The sequence below is a fragment of the Arvicanthis niloticus genome (genome assembly GCF_011762505.2).
Source record: "Arvicanthis niloticus isolate mArvNil1 chromosome Y unlocalized genomic scaffold, mArvNil1.pat.X SUPER_Y_unloc_10, whole genome shotgun sequence".
Lineage (NCBI taxonomy): Eukaryota > Metazoa > Chordata > Mammalia > Rodentia > Muridae > Arvicanthis > Arvicanthis niloticus.
Genome location: NW_023045001.1, coordinates 311,564 through 330,616, shown reverse-complemented (window position 1 = coordinate 330,616; position 19,053 = coordinate 311,564). Strand labels below are relative to the sequence as shown.

At 42.5% G+C, this 19,053-nt stretch overlaps 1 long non-coding RNA gene across 1 annotated transcript; it reads left to right on the top strand.

Annotated features, from left to right (window-relative positions):
• The first annotated feature begins 9,560 nt into the window (after positions 1-9,560).
• Positions 9,561-18,813, top strand: LOC143433938 (uncharacterized). Its single transcript, XR_013070067.1, has 6 exons — positions 9,561-10,787; positions 11,896-12,070; positions 13,705-13,913; positions 14,839-14,923; positions 16,142-16,528; positions 18,584-18,813. It is a non-coding gene; the product is annotated as an uncharacterized LOC143433938 (long non-coding RNA).
• Positions 18,814-19,053: the final 240 nt, after the last annotated feature.

Here is a 19,053-nt window from a genome sequence, read left to right as displayed (position 1 = left end):
CGTGAACAGGTAATTTCCCCACACATTCAAGGTTCCCTACACCCTTCCCTATCTAGCCAAGGAGTTCTGGGACCTTCCCCTTCTCCACAAGATGCTCATGGATGGTCTGTATCCCACCAAGGTGTTCTGGAAGCAACCAAATATTTTCAAGGGTCTGTGGGACATTCCACATCTGCCCAGGTATCTGAAAGACTTCCCACTTGTGCTGAAAGGATAATCATACATGTCTCCTCTTCCAGAAAGAGGTTCAAAAGTTTGTCCCCTACCCTACAAGTCTCCAAACTTTTCAATTGTCCTCCAAAGCATGTTGGACAAGACACCTCTGGTCAAATGGACCTACAACAGGACCCATCAGAAAAAGACAGACACAAACCTTCTTCTCTCAATAGTAAGATCAGTGCTTTCTCATTTTTCACAAATGGAGCAAGTCCTTCCACTTCTTCTCAGGAGAGTTTAACATGTTTTACAGCTGCCAAAGCAGGGCAGAGTGATATGTCCTATCACAAAGACAACCAAAAATGTTCCCCCTTTTCCCCAATGTGCCCTAAGCAATCTGCTTCTGTTAAAGAGAGCTTGAGACCTGACCCTGGTGACCAAGGGAATTTCAGAACTTCCCCCATTAAGCCAGGAGGACTTTCAAAGTCCCCCACCATTAAAAAATGGGCTTAGGTCATCTCTTACAGTCCAAAGGGTACTAAATACAATTGCAGTTCCCCAAGTGAGCCTCTAAACATTCACACCTGCCCAAGTGGAGACAAAACTTCATACACATACACCAGGAGCTCAAGGACCTTTGTCATTTTCAGAAAGGGTTCTTGAGAGTTCCACACAGACACAAGATGTGGTAGGAACTCCTGAGTCCACCCAAGGGACTCTTATGCCTTCTGCACACACAAAAAGTCATCTAAAACCTTCACCATCTTCACCAGGGGTTGTGAGACCATCCCAATGTGTCAGGAGTGCACTAGGATTGTCCCCCTCTACAGCAGATGGTCAAAGACATGTTTTCATATATGCTCTCCCATATAAAAGGAGAATAACATATTCTCCTTCTATGAAAAGGCATCCTGAAAATATTCACTCCAGCTAAAGGACACTGAAAGATACTCCTTCTGAAGAGCTGGTCTTCAAAAAGTCCATATCTGACAGAGAATTATTCATATATCCCCTAACATCGAAAAGGGCTCTCCTGACTTGTCATCATGACCAGAAGAGTCAAGGTTGTACCAAAACACTGCCAGTGGGCCATGCAAGCTCCATACTTGTACAGTGTACTGACACGATACAACCTTCCCTGCCTCCCCTTGGGAATCTAGATCATTCTGTATCAGTAAGAGAGGCTCTAAAAATTTCTACTAACACATCAGATATGCTAGAATTTTCCAAATCTGTACAAAATTCTACAAGTACTAACCTAACTCAGGAAGGGACTGTGGAACAGAATACATCTACAAAAGGAGTTCTAGCCACAGCCCCATCTTTAGAAATGGCTTATGGATGTGGCACATCTACAAAAGTTGTTCTAGGACATATTCTACCTGGACAGAAAGTTCTGGATCCAATCCCATGTGTACGAGGGGCTATGGGACGTGATATGCATACAGAAGAGTCTGTAGCAACCTGTACATTTAAAAAAAGGGAATTCTTTGGATTCCACCTATGTACTAGAATCCATGGGATCTCCCCAAACTTCACAGGACACTATGGGAACTTCCCCATATCTTCAAGAGTATCAGCCATCTTCTCCAACTACACAAGGTGCTATAGACTCTTCCTCATCTGCACAAAGGGCCGTTGGTCCTTCTCCATGCCCACAAGTGTCTCTGGAACATATTCCAAATACTTTCAAGGCTCTGGATTCTACCTTATCTTCCAAAGGGGCCTTGGATGCGGTTTTGCCCATCAAAATGGCCATGAAGCCTGATGTTTCTATGCAAAAGTTGTTATCCCCTTCTTCAGTTGAAGAATGTTCCCATCGAACTTCCACATGTACACAAGGAGGGGGTCTAGAAACTTCTCAACTTGGCCATGAGGCTCTTAGACCTCTCACAGATGTCCTTGGTGCTCTAGGAGAGGCCACATCTACACAGGTAGCTCTAGTACATTCCTCTCATGCTGAAGCCACAGTCAAGGCTTGCACAGGTACACAGGGCACATTAAGACCTTCTCCATCTCAGCAAGAGGCCTTAGGATGTACTATATCTGAACAGGGAGCTCTACAATTAATTCCACCTACACAAGAGTGTTCCTTGTATGTGCCTTTTTTGGGGGGAACTAGTAGACTTTCTCTTTCTAAAAAAGTGGTACCCAGGCATCCAGTTTCTAGGAAAAACAGCTTAAGTGTTGATCCTTCTGACAAAGGAGGCTTCAGAAGTTTCCCATCTGATGAAGAGAGTTTTGACCTTGCCCCTTCTGCAAAACAGGTGCTTGCAACATCCCCTGTTGCCAAAGAAACTTCAAAAGCTACAACTACTCCTCAGGTGAGTTCCACACCATCTATGTCTGTCCCAAAGGCCTTGGAATGTTCCACAAATAACCAAGGGATTCTGGTAAGTTGCCACTCTACCCAAGGACATGCTGGACAATCCATATCTTCCCAAAAGGCACAGGGGCCTTCTCTGTCTACCCCAAAAGCTCTAGTATGTTCAGCATCTGCTCCAGGGCTTCAGGGAATTTCTTCATCTCTCCCAAGTGCTCCAGAACATGTTTCCCATGATCAAAGTAATTTGTCACTTTGCAAAATAGACTTCAAAACTACAGAATCTTTTCTAAATTTCCAAGGGTCTAAGGAAAAGTCCACATCTAAAAAAAATTGTCTAGAATGTGTGCCATTAGCCCAAACATCTCTGAAAAGTTCCATTTCTTTTAAAGCATCTAAAAATCCTTCTGCACAAGGGACCCTAGAGCCTTTGATATCTGAACAAGGGGAAGGGACAGAATACCAATCAGAAAACAACAATCTGAGACAATCTATATCAGCACAGGGGACTGGAGGCCATTCACCATGTAATACAGGGGCATTAGGATCTACTCGACATGCACATAGAAGAGAAACAATATTGCCGTCTAATCAAGGGGTTGAAAAACATTCTCTGTCTCCAAGAGGGGCTAGGCAACTGCCCAAATCTGAAACTAGGACTCTAGAAAATTTGCCATCTAAACAAGGATCTTCTTCTAGTACCAGAACTAAAAAACCATTGTTATTTTCCAAAGGGAGTGTGAAACCTTCTTCATCTGCAAGATGTGCTCAGAAACCTCCCCAAGTGACAGCAGTGACTCTCCCAACTGTGGGATGTAAACAATGGCCTCTAGAACATTCTATGGTTGTCCAAGAAACTGGGGGTTCTTTCCCATCTACCCCAGAGTTTCCAGAGAATTCGACATCTATCCAAAAAGAGCTAGGGTACTCATCACACAAGGTAGAATCTCAGGATACCTCACCTTCTTTCCAAGGGACTACAGGCCATTTGCCATGTCCCTCAGAGCCTACAGGACATTCACTATATGATCATGGATCTCAGGAATCTTCTTTAGAAATCTCCAGTGATTTAGCACATTTTCTGTCTACCAAACTTTGCATATCTGCACAGGCAACTCTGTGCCAGTCACGATGTACTCAAGATTCTCTCCAGCAGTTATCATCTTCCCAAAAGACTCTGGGAACATCTGAGTCTGCCCAGCGTACTACTCATAGGCATTTGTCTTCTGTCTCAGGTTCTTTAGGAAGGTCAGAGTGTGTGCCTAGGACTACAGGAACTTTGCCCCATGCCCCGAAGCATTCCTCACCAAAACAATCAAGTCCAGCCCCTCCATCATATTTGCCAATAATTGTGTCAAGTTCACTATATTCACAAGCAGCTCTTGAGCTGCCTACAGTGGCACAAATTTCTCCATTACCCTCAGCATTTACTCAGATGCCTGCACAAGCTTCCCTTTGTGAAGAAAACACTTTGGGAAAGCCCATAGCTGCCCAGGAGATTAAAGAACCTTTTTGTCATAGCTCAGGAACTCTAGGTTATAAAGAAAGTGACAAGCAGGAACTAGGAATTTTTCCATATGCCCAAGTGCCTCTGGGAATTCCCTTATCTGCAAAAGGAACTTTGGGATCTTTGTCATCTGCACAAGGGGTTCTTGGAACTTCCCTATCTGCCCAAGAGTCTCTGAAATCGTCCACATCTAAACAAGAACATATAGAAACTATGTCATTTGTTCCAAAGTCTTTGAAACATCCCATTCCTTCCCAGAGGGCTCTTACATTTTCTCCACCTGCTCAACATACTGGACAATGCTCATCATGTTCCCCACAGACTACTGGACCTGCTCCAGGGGTTCTAGGAGCTTTGCTATCTTCTCAAAAGCCCAAGGAACTTTCCAGGGCAGCAGAGGAAACTTTATCTGTGGGGCAAGACAAAGAAACACAGAGTACCTTGGGCCATTCGCCCCTGGTGAGGCAGGATATATCATCTTCTCAACCTGTGGCAGTGACTCTAGAAACTTTGCCACCATCACCTCCAGAACATGGTAGACATTCATCTTCTACCCAAGGAGGTGCAGAAACTTTTGCATCCAGTCAAGGGTGTCTAGCACCTTTGCAATCATCCCAGGGGCTTCTGAAACTTTCCATCTCAGCCCAGGCAATGATAAATACATCACAATGTTCTGAAGGATTTTCTAATCCTCTGGGTCTTTCCTCTACAGAACAGGGAACTCAAGCATCTTCAGTTTCTGCTCATGGAGCTGTAGGTCCCTGTTTATCTACACAGGGGACAGTATGTCAATCCACATCTACGCAAAGTTCTGCCTGTCATTCTACATCCCCCCAAAGGTTTTCAAGTCCTTTACATACACAAGGTACAGGAACACAGTGCACCTCTACACCCTACACAGTAGCAGATTCACCACCTACTCCAGTGTGTCAGGGATATACAGACCCTGCTCAAAAGACAACAGGAACTTTGAAATCTGAACAAGGATCTCTGACAATTTCTGCAACTGCACAAGGCTTTGTTGAGCCTTTGCCAACTCCCCAGGGCCCTCTAGGATATTCATCATCTGCACCAGGTGTGCAAAAATCTTCAACATCTACCACAGGACATGTGGTATCTGGTGGCTCACCTCTGGAACTTTCAATATCTGCCCACCTTATTCCCTTACTTTCTTCCCTAAGCCTTTCGGATACTTCCCTTTCTGTAGAAGGGACTTTTGATCTCTCAAAACCTACAGAAGGTACTCTAGGACCTTCTTCTTCATGCCAGGGACCAAATGAGTCTTTGAATTCTGCTCAAAGGGCCCAACACACAGATCCACCTGCTTCAGAATCTTCAGGATCTATGCATTCTTCCAAAGGTCCTATGGTAATTTCTTTATCTGGACAAGGAACACTAGGATCTGTATCATCTTCCCTAGGGCCTTTGACAATGTCTCTATCTGTTCAAGTGAATCCAGGACCTTGGTTATCTGTTCAAGAAGCTGGAGGCCCTTGCCTGTCTTTACAGGGGAATCTGGAAGGTTACACCTGTATGCATGGCAAGCCAGGAATATCCAATTCTTCAACAGATTTCAAATTTTCAGCATCTACTACAGTGAGTCTAGGATCTTCTCCATCTGTCCAATTGGATTCGACAGTGTCACAGCCTGACTTATTATCTCTTAACTCATCCCTGTCTGCCCAGGGTGTTCTAGGAACATTGACATCTACCCAAGTGTCTCAAGAAACTTCCTTGTTATCCCAAGAGCCCCCAGGAACCTGTTTGGATAAAGATACTATAGGATATTCACCATCTAATCCAAAAGATCTTGGTCTTTCTGAATCTGCCCTGGCACAGAAGGAACTTTGCCATGTGTGCAAAACACTGGAGAAATAGCACCTGTTGCCCAAGAAATTATAGAGCCTTTGTCACCTGCAAAAAAACTACCTCAGGTTTCAACCTTCTTCATCCCTTAGACCAGAGTCAGAAGAACCCCTGCCATCTACCCAATGCATTTCTACGAGTTCAGATTCTGTGTCAGGGACTGTAGAATCTTTGCCATCTGTGCCAGGGGCTCTGGGGCCTTTGAAAACTAATGAAGGTGCTCTGGGTCTTTTAGTATCTGAAGAAAGGATTCTGGGAACACCCACATCTCCACAAGAAACTCTAGAACATTCTAAACCAGCCCAGGGTCTTCTAGATCCTACGCCATCTATCCAAGACACTGTGGAAACTTCCTTTTCAACAGAGTTTCTGGGACTGTCCCTTTGTGCACGTGATGACTTTGTCCCTATCTCTTCTCATAAAGAATGGCAAGAGGCTTTTCTTTTTTTCCCAAGAAAGGCCCTAGACTTTTCAATTCTACCAAAAGGATATGGAAATCTGTCCCATTTCCTGAAGGGGATATCAGATCTTCCCTTTCAGAACTTGATGTCTTAAAAAGTATCTCTTCTGCTGATGGTAGCCTCACATCTTTCAAGTATTTCAAAACAGACTCAAGTCCCACTTCCAGTTCCCCTCCTATAGAAGGTTTTAGTCATTCTCCCTCTCCAGGAGGTTGCTCCAGACATTCTAATATGGGATAAACAAGATTAAGACATTCCTCCTTAGACCAAACAGGATTGAAATCTGTGCCATCAGAAGATGAGGGCTGGGAAAACTGCCATTCTACCAAAATGGCGTTAAGAGGTTGCGAATCTGACAAAGGGTGTGAAAAGCTTGAAACTGAGACCAACAGAAACCTCACCATTACAGATTCTGCCAAAGGATCCGGTGGTTCCTCCCCAACACCTGAAGAGGGCCTCAGAAGTCCCCCAGTTCCCCACGGCATTCACAGACAGTCTAAGTCTACCAAAACCACATCAAAACAGGCCCCTTATGACCAGGACACTCAAGCTTCCTATTCTGAACAAGAGAGTTGCAAAACATCCCCTTTGTCAGAAAGAGAGCTCATATTCTTCATCTTCCAAAAAACATATGAAACCAAAAGCTACTCAACAAGAGGGCATAGCATCTTCCATCTCTACTGAAGAATGCACACAGACCACTCCCTCTTATGAAGAGAGCCTCAGGCATTCCACCTCTCCTCATGAGATTTCCAGACACACTACTTTTACCAGGAGAAGACAGAGGAATGCCTCTGAAACCCACAGATCCCTGAAAAGTTCTCCTGCAGACAAAGAAGGCATTGAGTCATCTCTAGATGGAGACAGTCCCCAAGGGGGTGTCAAACACTCATCATCAGCCCAAGAGGATACCAGCCACACTATTTTTACTAAGGAGGGCTCAGAAATATGTTCCCATTGTCCAAGAGGGAGAGAAACCTTCCATTAGTTCCAAATGGAAGCGCACAGCTTTGGTTCCTATCTTATGGGGATTCATCCCTAAACCAGTTACAAAAGGGAGTACAACATAATTTCCTGTTAGTCAAAGAAATTACAGTCATATTATATGTCAACCAGAGGAACCAGTACCTTCCCTCTCCTACCAAGGGAGAGACCCAGCACTCCAATATGAATCTGGATACACCCTTTATAGCCCTTCTGACCTTGGGGGCCACAGATACACACATCTTGTTTGAAGCAATCTCAAAAGGATCCCACTTCAAAGTAGAAGATATACTGGTTATATCTTCTCCTCTAAAGGAACTGTCAGTCCTTTTCAAACTGACCAATATAGATTAAGACTTTCTAGTTCTTACCAAAGGGACATTGGATATGTCCCTTCTGTTTCAGGCAGCCTCAGAATGTTTCAGGCTGAAAGAGATAGACTCTCAAATGCCCCATCTAAGACACTGAGCCTTAGAGAAGCTTTTTATGACAGAAAAGTATTCAGAAATGTGTCTTATAATCAACAGTGGGTCAGACCTTCAAGTTCTGCCCTAGGAAGCCTCCGACTTTCCTCTTCTTCCCAAGGAGGCATCAGAGCTTCCCAGCCTGCTAAATGGAAGCTCTAAGGCAGTCCATCTCAAGAGGGTGGCCTGGGCCCTACTCTCATTTACCATGGCTTTTTCAATTCTTTTTTTTTTTAAATCTAAAACCACCCTTATGTTTTCCCACTCTGTGCCCCATATAAACAGCAGGAGTTTAATTAATACTTTTTCTTCTCATCCACCATCTATCAAACTTACAACTTCTATTTCTAACTCCCTCAGATACACATTGAAGCATCAGGTAAGTTCTTCTGACTAAAAGAATGCTAAGTATCCCCCCTTCTGATTAAGAGTAGCTCACAATTTGTAGTCAAAATGGCATGCTATACAATGTGCTCCTCGTAGAGAATAACATGTGCTTCTTCTGACCACTGTGTATCTAGGCCTACTTGAACTGACCTAGTCGGTGAAAAAAATCAACTCCCTCTATTAAAGTTGCACTGAGTGCATCTTATTCTGATCTGAGGACCTCATAACCTCCATCCAAATAAGAGGGCATGGATGCCTGAGGTCCTGATGCCTAAGATTAGCCTGCAAAGTCATAAACCCAGGAGAATATATATATATATATATTTAAGTATATATTTATATATTATTTATATATTATATATAATTATATATGTATATACACACAAAAGCATATATATATATATATATATATATATATATATATATATATATATATATATGTTGTTCAGCAGAAATAAGAAATCATGCCATGTTCAAAAATAGGCAGCTGATTTATCAGGAGACCTAGCTGAGTACTGCCTCTTAGCTTGTTGGAGATTGATTACACTGCTCCCTGGCTTGCATGATATGAATGTTCTTGGTTCCCATGAAGACTGGATAAGGAAATGTTCAGGCCTTCTCTACTCTCCAACTTGACTCTTGATCTTCCCCTGACACAAGAGTCTTTGAAATTTCTGCTTTCCCCTACGTGATATGAGACTTTTGCCTCTAAAGATTGGTATCCTTAATAGTTTTGGGATATGTCAACATTCTCATTCTGTCCATGGGTCCTTCAAATTGTGTTTCTGACACAGAACCAGGAAAACAAACACTTCCCCAAATCTCTGAATTGGAGCTCAAATCATTCTCAAGGTTCTCAAGGGGTCCTCAGGCATACTCTGTCTTAACCAGGAGGCTAAATGCACTCCAGTCATTCTCAAGTAGGCATCAGACCTACAGCTTAAGAACTACTGATCTTCCAAATTTCTGTATGGATTAAGGGGGCTTTTGACCTGTCCATTGTGAACCAGGGATACTCAGATCTTCCCCAGTAGCCTAAGTGACCTTCATCTTAACTGTATAGGACCAATGTGCTTCACAACTTTCACCAGTAACTCAAGGGTGGTTCAGATGTACCCTCTCAATATCAAATGTGTAACAAATTCCCCAGTGTTCAAGGGAGCATTAACATACAATTCCTTTGAGAACCTGAAACCTCAGACATTCATTAATTGCTCAAATTGACCTCAGAGTTACCACCTCAGAACTAAGGTGTCCCATAAGTCCTCAATGATTTGAAGAGGTCCTAAGACTTATGGCATAATAAGCATAGGCCTCCTGACCTTGACAAGAAGGCCACAGATACAGCCCTTTTATGATCAGCATACAATAGAACTGATGAAGTCACAATGGGGCCTCAGATGGACCCTTCTAGAACAAGGACAATTTAGGTCTCCAGCTAATAACTCCATCAAGTCATGCCCGCACAGAAGTAAACTAACCCATGACGACAAGGAGGCTGATACTCAGTTGGAATATCTTCTGAAGAGGGCCTTAGCCTTAATTCCTCCTGACATTAGGTTATGCCAATGGTGTGAGCTGAACTTGAATAAAAGAATTTTATTCTTCCTCTGTCTGCACTGGAGGTGTCTGAGACATGGCCCTCTATTGAATCAAGCAATAGAACTGACTTAGTCACTGAGGAGTGTATCTCAGACATTCAGGCTCACCTGTGGAGTCACCTACAAGGATCCTTGTGACCAAGAATGCACTGGAGCTTCTCTCTTTGTTCAGGGCTGACAGGTTTACCACTCAACTAAGAGAAGAAAGAAATTCTCCCACAGATTTTATTGGTTAGGGAACACACCTTTGACCACCAAGAAAACCTCAGAGAACCCTAGATTCAAGTCCCATGGCTACTGAATCAAAACATCAGCCTGGATCCAAGGCCATCTATCTTTAATCTGCTCACCAGAAAGGTAACTGTCCTCCACACCCACACCTGTGTGGCTTATTTTAAGTTTAAATAGGGAACACCCCCAGGAACTTTGGCCCAACTTGTCAGAAGAATCCTCAGCTTGCTGTCAAGTCCACAACAGAGTCCTCAGAGATTAGAATTTTCTAGAGTTCGATAAAGATGTGGAGGCTTGGATTTCCTGGACCAACCTCCTCTACAGAAGGTAAACAGGGATACTCCTTTAGTGTCCAACAGTGTTGAGGGCCTTTCTCCTTCTCAAAATGTTGGTATTTTTCATCCTCTGATGATTGAGACCTTAAAAGTTAACCCTTTGACCCAAAAGGCTCTCATAACAATCCCTACTGCTCAGGGGCCTGTGGGATATGTTACCTCTGACCAAGGAGCATTGCTTCCTTTGGTCAATGTTCACAGAAATCAAGAGGAGGAAGCAAATCCTGGAACCTTATGCTACTTCCTTGAGTAAAGTCACATGACCTGTTGTGAAATCATCTGTCTATCTTAGTTCTGGTTGGTTGAATATAATTCTTAGGAGGCAATCATGCTGAGATGTGATCACATACACAGAGTGATCATGAATCCTGGGAACTGTATTTGGTCTCCTGCTGCTTCGACTAAAGATATGGATATTCTAGACTGAAGAACAGTTTGAAGGGGAAACAATGCTAAGACCTCATGAGCTAAGGTAAGCAATTTAATTTTTCCATAAAATATTATGGAGTTTTTTATACTCGGATCATCTCTCCCATTACAAGGCTATCCTTGACAATATAGGTCAAAGATTCTTCATTGCATCATTAATGAACCTACAAAACTGAGCTGAAAGGGAAATCTGGGTAACAATAGGAAAACTATCTGAGGCTCAGTCTATAACATCAGGAAGCTGTGAACTATTGTTTCCCAAATTTCTCCTTCAGCTCAAGAAAAACTGTAGGTTTAGTAATGATGCAATGAGGAATGTTTGACATGCATATTTTGTGAATGAAGAAATATACGTTCTATCTTCTTGGAATAAGGGAGATGTAGACACCCTTCAATTTGAAAGGGACTTAATATAAATTCTTCTGATTACAGAGCTTACAGAGAAGCCACCTACATGAAAACTCACAGAGTTGTTCAGGAAGTTGTCTGGGATTCCTCAACTTAAATGAATGTTTAAGCCTCCTTTAGACAAACTGGAATGATCTGAGGCTCCTTTTGCTTCAGTGGGAAAATATGATGCCCCTTAATCAAAGGTAGAAGGAATGAGTACCCCAGGGAAGAAAGGAGGTCCTGATATCCTTGAGATAGGAGCAATGATCAAAGTATAAAATTCCCATAATATTTTGAGCAAGCATCCCTGACAATGGTTTCCTCAGAGAATCCAATTCTAGTCATAGAATTCTCAGTTCGATTTCTCTAGGAGGTCTTAATGTTTCCCTTCTGATCTGGATGACAAGTCATCCCCAAATGACTGAAGGGATGGCAGACCATTGTGAATGGATATCCTGGGACATAAAATGATATCTTTGAACCTGACAGTAAAAATCTGAGCCCTGATCTAACTTCTAACTTTAAGATTGCCACTTGAAATGGAGCAGGTCCAACTTTGTTGCTCCCGCCTATGCTGCTGTTGAACAGCTTGTGGAGAACTTAGAGACAGAGATTTCCAACCAATTTGTAAGAACAAGGTACCCTAGTCCACTCTGATTTGAGGTCCAATAGTCCAAGTTTAGAATCAAAGCCTAGAACCTGTGCCATCTGGTGCCAGGCAAGTTTACAGAAACATACTGACTCCCAACATTTCTGCCTAGATCTGGACAGCTGAACAAACTAGAAGTAACCTAGCCAGCAACAGTCATCCAAACCCTTGGGAAAAAGAAATGAGTTTCTGCCTGCTCTCTCCCAGAATGAACACAAGCTATACAGATACAAAACTCTGAATTGGAAACTTATAATCACTGCCAGAAAATTTCTCCACTGTATAAGGTATGTGGGGGCCTTTACATTTGATAGAAGTGTATATGGCACCTTCACTCTGCCTGAAGGAAATTCTGTCCCTCTTTTTCAATAGGGCCTCAGGGTTAATATTAACTTACTCCTTCTCACTACATTGAACAAAATGGCAGAACTCTCCTAGGACTAACATTGCCTTAGTCCCCATTTTCCAATTCGGCCCTTAAACACCTATTATGCCTTATGTGGTCTTTACATATTCCTATTCCTACCAAGTTGCTTTGAGTCTTTTCTCCTTAAAGGGCTGTCAGATCAAGGGAGATTTATACCACTCATTCTACATAAAAGAGCTTCTAACATTCCCTATCTGTCTTCCCAGTAGGATTGTGGGCCTATTGTTGACCTCCACCAGCCAAATGGATTTTGGACCTTCAATATCTGCAAAGGGGGCCCTGGGAAATCAAAATCTATTGAAAGGGGCTCTCAAAACTAGCCCCTGTGTAAAATGGGTGTTTCAAACCTTCATCCTCTACACCAAGGGACATCATGTCCACTGGTGCAACTAAAGAACCACCAGACAATGCCTCACAAACACCCCTATTAACTAAGTTTTCTTTAAAGCTAACTGCTCTGTCCAAGATGTCCTTACAACACATTTGCAACCAATGGTACCTCACATTTCTCTGCTTTTAGATCCCAGGATAGAAGATAGAAAGATGAAATCAGCTTTCATACCCTGTGCCTCAAATTTGGTCATGAAAAATGCAGAACTGACCTTAAGAGTCACATGTAATTAAAATGGTATAAAAACAAGAAGAAGGAGGGGGAATGGGCTAGGGGGTGCTAGGGAGGGGAAATGGGGAGAGAGGATGAAATCTGTATAGTAAATAAAATATCCAACAAAATATTTTAAATTAAAAATGCTTGATGCCTATCATGTATTGGCAGATGTGTGCAGTTTGAACACAGTCTTGGGAAAACATCAATGCTTGTTGGAAGAGTGTGGTTATCATTGCCCAGACTATCAAAGATTTCACATAGGGTATGCATCTGGGGTGAGGCAGTCAGAAAATTCCCCCAGTGCCCAGTGTAGTCGAGAACCTTCCCCTGCTGACCATGGGTGAACTGGATATTTCTGTTCTACAAAATATGACTGGGGACCTCTACCTTATGAAACAAGACATTCAGGATTTCTCATTTGCTGAAGGTGGTCTTAGAACTTTTCATTCTGAGAATAGGTTCTCAGAACTCCTCTGTTGCACAGTTAATTCACACACTCCTTATTTGTTGTTGTTGGGTTTTTTTTTTTTTTTGCCTGAGAGAAAGTGGCCTCTGTGCTTCCCTTCACCAACAATGTGGCCTTGGATCTTGTCCACTTCTGCAAGGGGGGATGTGAGCCACTGTCTTTGACCAAAGGAAGCTCCCAAATTCCTTTTGATCAAAGGTGACATTAGATATGCTTTTTTGAATAATAGTGTACCGTGCCTTGTATCTTCAAGCATTCTCATATGTCCTTGAACTACCTCCAATATATACACTATAATAAGAGAGATTCAAGCCTTTTACCTTTTACCATGGTGGCTAAGGAAATATATTGTTTCACTCTAGTTTGAGGTCCCAGGTCTATGTGGAAAATTATTGACTGGATCCTATGTTGTGCTCCATAGCCCAATCTCATTGCTGCTGTCCATACATGGACATGTGAAGTCTAACTGAAGGAGGCAACCTAGCCAGGGACAGGCATCCAGGCTGTTTGAAAAAGGCTTGTCTTGTTGCCTGAACTCCCCCAGACCAAACACAAGATACGAAAACCCTACCAACTAAAGAAGAGTTAGAAGCTGAAGAGCAGTGCTGGGACCTTCCTTTACTGAATAAGGTAACAGGGGCATTCATGTCTAACAGGATGCTGGATGGTACTTACCCCTTCTCCTAGGGCTTTCTAACCCATCCATACCTTTGCACAACCAGGTCTCAAAGTTTTCTCTTTCTCATAAAGGGATGAGCACTTTCTCTCTTCCCAAGATACCTCAGTCCTTTTACTTTGCTGAAGAGAATGTCAGACCTCCCTCCTATGACTAAACCTACTGCAGACCTTCCTCATTTGTTCAAGGTGGTCTAAAGTACTCACTTAGAGGAAACACCCTCAAACTTTCTGTTTCTTTGAAAGCAGGCCTAAGTCATATGTCTTCTGGCTAAAGAGGCCCCAGGTCAAGTAAGCCTTATGCCATCCCTTCTGTAGAAGCCAGAATCAAATCCACTCACATGCAGTCCAGTGTAGTGTAAAAAGAGGCTATGGTTTACAATTTCAACCACAAGGACTATAGACATCCAGTTCCTGGCCAAGGGTGTATGTCTCATGAAACAATGATGACAGAGACCACAGGTTTGTCTCCTGTGGCCCAGTGGGTCTCATGCATTCCATCTGTAGTAATGGGAACTTCAGATGTAGCCTCTAGCTATGGGATACCCTAGTTCATAGCTTCATTCCAAGGGCACTTTACACTTGACTTTTAACTCGTCTTATGTTAGTGCCAATCTCTCTGACCAAATTGCCAGGCAAACACAATTGCAACCTCAGAGTGGGACCCCACAAGTTTCTGGGTGTAGGAAAGAGGGCAGGAAATGAAAAGCATAAACTAACAAATATGCAGTCTATAGTTAGTTGTCAGAAATGCAATCTTCCTGTCTCTCATTTAGGGATATACACAGACCAATACCACTTCGAGTGAGCATCAGATTTCAGACCACTTCTCATCCTGAAGAAAGAGCTTGCTGATTGTTTCTTGTACTCTTCCCAACAGGATGTACAATATACAGATAATGAAAGCTTGGAAGACTCTTTGGATGCAAATGATGCAGTACCATACTGTTCTCCCACTACCCAAGGTAAGCTAGATTTCTCCCTTCTGCACAGTGAGAGGATTAGAGCTTGCTATTTGGTTAAACATGGCCAGGCACTTTATTTCTAAGCAAAGCAATTCTGGATGACTCCAGATGTTCCATTTATGAGTACAGGCTACTGAAACTGCATCTATTTTCCTGGCAGCTCATACCATCTCTTTTGGATGAAGGGTCATCAGCACTTAACTTGGAATAGGTGGCCTTCAGGCCTTTCTGCTCTTACAAATACTACCCTAAACCTTCCCCTTCTGAACAAAGGTCAGTAATAAAAATGACTGGAGTTCACTACTGGGATCTCAGAATTTTCATTTTGCCCAAAGGGCCCGAGATCAAAGGGTCCTCAAATTATGGCCCACCTATATATGGGCCTCAAACATAACCCTCTGATGAAGAACTTGAGATCATTTCCCTCTAACCATGGACACTAAGAAAATACCTGTGTGACCACAGGGGCAACATTTAATTCTGCCCTGTGTTAACAGAGCCTGACACTTCAGTCTTCTGTTTTTCATACCATCCTTCATGCACTTACCCATGTAGCTGATGGCAAATTTCAGGAGGTCTTAGAGACTAACAAACATGACTCATGAATAATGCTTAAATTGCTGCCTATCACAGTGTAACTGGGGTTGCAAATCTTCTAAACTGTGAAGCAGTGCTACCTCCCCTGCTCAAGGTAGGCTAGGACATTTTTTTTATCCTTAAAGAGCTTTGGGACTTTAAGCAGACTCTAAGTGTGCTTTAATCTTCTACTTCTGAACATCATTTATTTAGATAACCAACTTCTGTTCATTATAAATCAAATGCACCCTCTGTATATAAGAGGGTCCAATATCTATCTTACAAGATGGACAGGGCATGGGATAATCTCTCCCTGCACAAAGCCTCAAACTCCATTTCGAGGCAAAAAGGACCTCAATAATTACACTCTGTGATCAAGAAGGATTTCAAATTCATTTCTGATGACAGAGGGCACACAAATTCCACTTAACTGTATCTCACATCTAACACCTCTCATCTGGAAGGGACATCAGAATAACTACTTTTGTCCCAGTAGTCCTCAAATGCATATACTCTGTCCAAGAGGTCTGTAAATGTCACCCTTTCATAGTGGGTCTTTGATGCCTTTATCTCTGCCTATAATGAGGAGCCTCAGACACTCCATGTCTACTCATAAAGATTTCCTCTTATCCTTCTGTCTAGGGGGCAACAACACTTTCTCCTAATGCCCACATTTCCGGAAATCCTTTATCCCAATGTGGACTCCTGCCGACCCTCTCTTGAAAGGTGTCAATTGATCTTGTTCTACTGACATGGTGTGCCTGCTATATCCCAACTGTCTAGGATATCTTCCGAACTTATTCCTACTACATATATTCTGAGACATTCCTCCACTGGAGAAAGAGGCCTTGGACTTATTTCCTCTGACCAAAAGATTCATAGCCTAAAGATAACCATTCATCCTGTTGGAATAATGAAACAACTGCAGCCTGGACTTTGATACAGCACAGAAAATATAGGGGCACTCTAAATACTGAAAGATATTTGGAAAGTAAGCAAGCAATCCTGAAATTTCCTCTGCTCCACAAGGTATTTACATGTTCTCCAATGAGAAATGGCCTTTATTATTTTATTGAAAATAGAAAAATATTTTACCTCTGTGACAAATAGGTATAGAATTTCACTTTTCACAGAGTTTCTCAGAAATCCCTCTTATGACCAGGGTGCTGTGTCACTCTTATTCCCATGAAGTCTGGCACATTACCTTGTAGAGGAAGGGCACAACAGTGCTACTTCCATGCAAAGTGGCCCAAGCTCCTCCACCATTCTAAACAGGAAGATTTATACATTCATAAGAGGGAGTGCTCCAGACCTGGCCTGTGTGATTGAGGAAACCAACCAGAATCACCATCTTCCCAGTGCATCTTTTACAAACAACTTCTAATTTCAGTGGTCTGGAAAGAATTTTTCTGACCTAAGAGATCTCAGAGCACTGTGAACTGAGGTCCCAAATAGAAGGGAATCAAGGCAAGAGAAAATCAGACTACTTTCTTTGTTTTGGTCTCACAGACACAGATAGTCTGTCCTCCATGCAGAGGAATGTATAGATGGACATATATTTGAGGAAGACACTGAACCTGAGGCTACTGCATTGCAGCCTCTTAAAAGACTTCTAAGACATCTGACATGCCTAGCAAGGACTTTCACATAATATGTATTCTAGATTGTGATTTCAGGTTTGGAGCTAATAAAGGAGCGTTCTATAATTCTCAAGGTATCAATAAACCTTCAACTTCTGCTCAGTAGTATTCCAGACATAAAGAATAATAGAGGCTGAGCCTCTTCCAAATAATCTTGGAGGACTCCAATCTCATCTTTCTAATTTTGAGCATTTGGATCTATCACATGTCCCCAGAGGGGCAGAAACAATTCCTCTTCTGCACACAGGGAGATTGGATATGTCTCCCATTACCCAAAGTACTCTGAGTGCCCTCTTTTACTGACTTGGCTTCTAGACGATTTCCATTCCCTAATTACACCTGAAATATTCCTCTTCTCACCAAAGGATCCCATGCTGCCTGTTCTAATAGAGAATTACAGTCCACCAGTACCCAAAGGATTCTCAGAACTTCAAAGTATTCTCCAGTAGGAGTGTACTCACTAAGTACTTAATTGGGCCTCAGATCCTTCCAAACTCCTGCCTCTGATTTTCCAGTGGGTCTCAGATTTCATTTTTCCCAGGCCATCTTCAAATATGCCTTTCTAACCAAGGAGGACATCACATTGTCCTTCTCTGGTGCAGGGTCCTCAGACATTCCCCACCCTATCTTTAGGACCTATATTATCTCCATCCACCCAAAGGGACCTCCAGACCTCCCAGACTGTAAGTTGCAGAGCCCAAGCTTGGCAAGTGCAGCCCAGAACAGAAGCTCACTGCCTCAAGGCAGAAAACAAAATGATGTGTTCCCCACATTTCATACCTAGACCTAACAGCTGAACATATGCTTAAGAAGGAAAACCAGTGTGGGACTGTCACCCAGGTTTTTTGATAAATGCTCAGACTGCTGCATGACCTAGCACCACATTCACTATAATGAACAGATGTCTCTGAGGAAGAGTATTGGAATTTCAAACTCTACCCAACCAAACATGCTAGTTTACCTCTATAAAAAGATCACAGATTTCCACTCTCTTCCCAAGAAGCCCTCAAGTCTTTCACCTCTGATCCTAGGGATCTTGTATTTTCTCCATGGCTTTTGGGGTTTCATTTCTTTCCCATACCCCTGGACAACATTCAGACTACTCACCTCTGACCCACTGATCCCTGGTCATACATCCCTGACTAGTCTTGAGGGCATTCAGTGTCTGCATATGAGGCCATCAATAATGCCCACATTGTCTCACACATACTCTTTCTGACTAATGGAATCTTCAAACTCCACCTCTGGCCAAGGAAACTTCACACAATCCTTTCTCATTAGCTGGGGTCTCTGTAGTGATATCTTTATCCTCCGTGCAAACTCTGGTTTTACCTTCTGACCAAGCAGCTTTCCCACTTTGCTCAAAATATGTAACACTTACACAATGTGGACAAAGAGGCCTTGATCATTCTCCTACTTATCGATATAACATTCCTTCCCTCAGGTATGAGATCTCCAGAGATGCAGAAAAAGGCTGAAATACCAGTCATCATCTTCAGAGCTTTCATCATCAGTGGAGTGGTCCCAACCTTACTGCTCAGACATAGATGGTTGAACACAAACCTGCTGTTGCATGCCACCTTTACTGAAATCAGTATATCATCCCTTCAGCAATTTCTGTCCCATTATATTGTGATTACAATTTTTCTATAGAAATTAAATGATTTTAAAACACATATGTGAAATGTTTACTAATTTCAACCTGCTTTATGCCTGGTTTTGTTATTTGATGTGCTAATTTGGGGACTTAATTCAAGTGGTCTGTATAGATAACTAAAGACCAGTTAAGTTACTCTTCAATCTCAGGCTACTATTCCATGTGTGGAATGTTTGAAAGAAAAGATACATGTAACATTTTTCACACTTCTGCACCTTCTTCTAAGTGTATCTGTGGATGATTGAATGAGGGCTGAA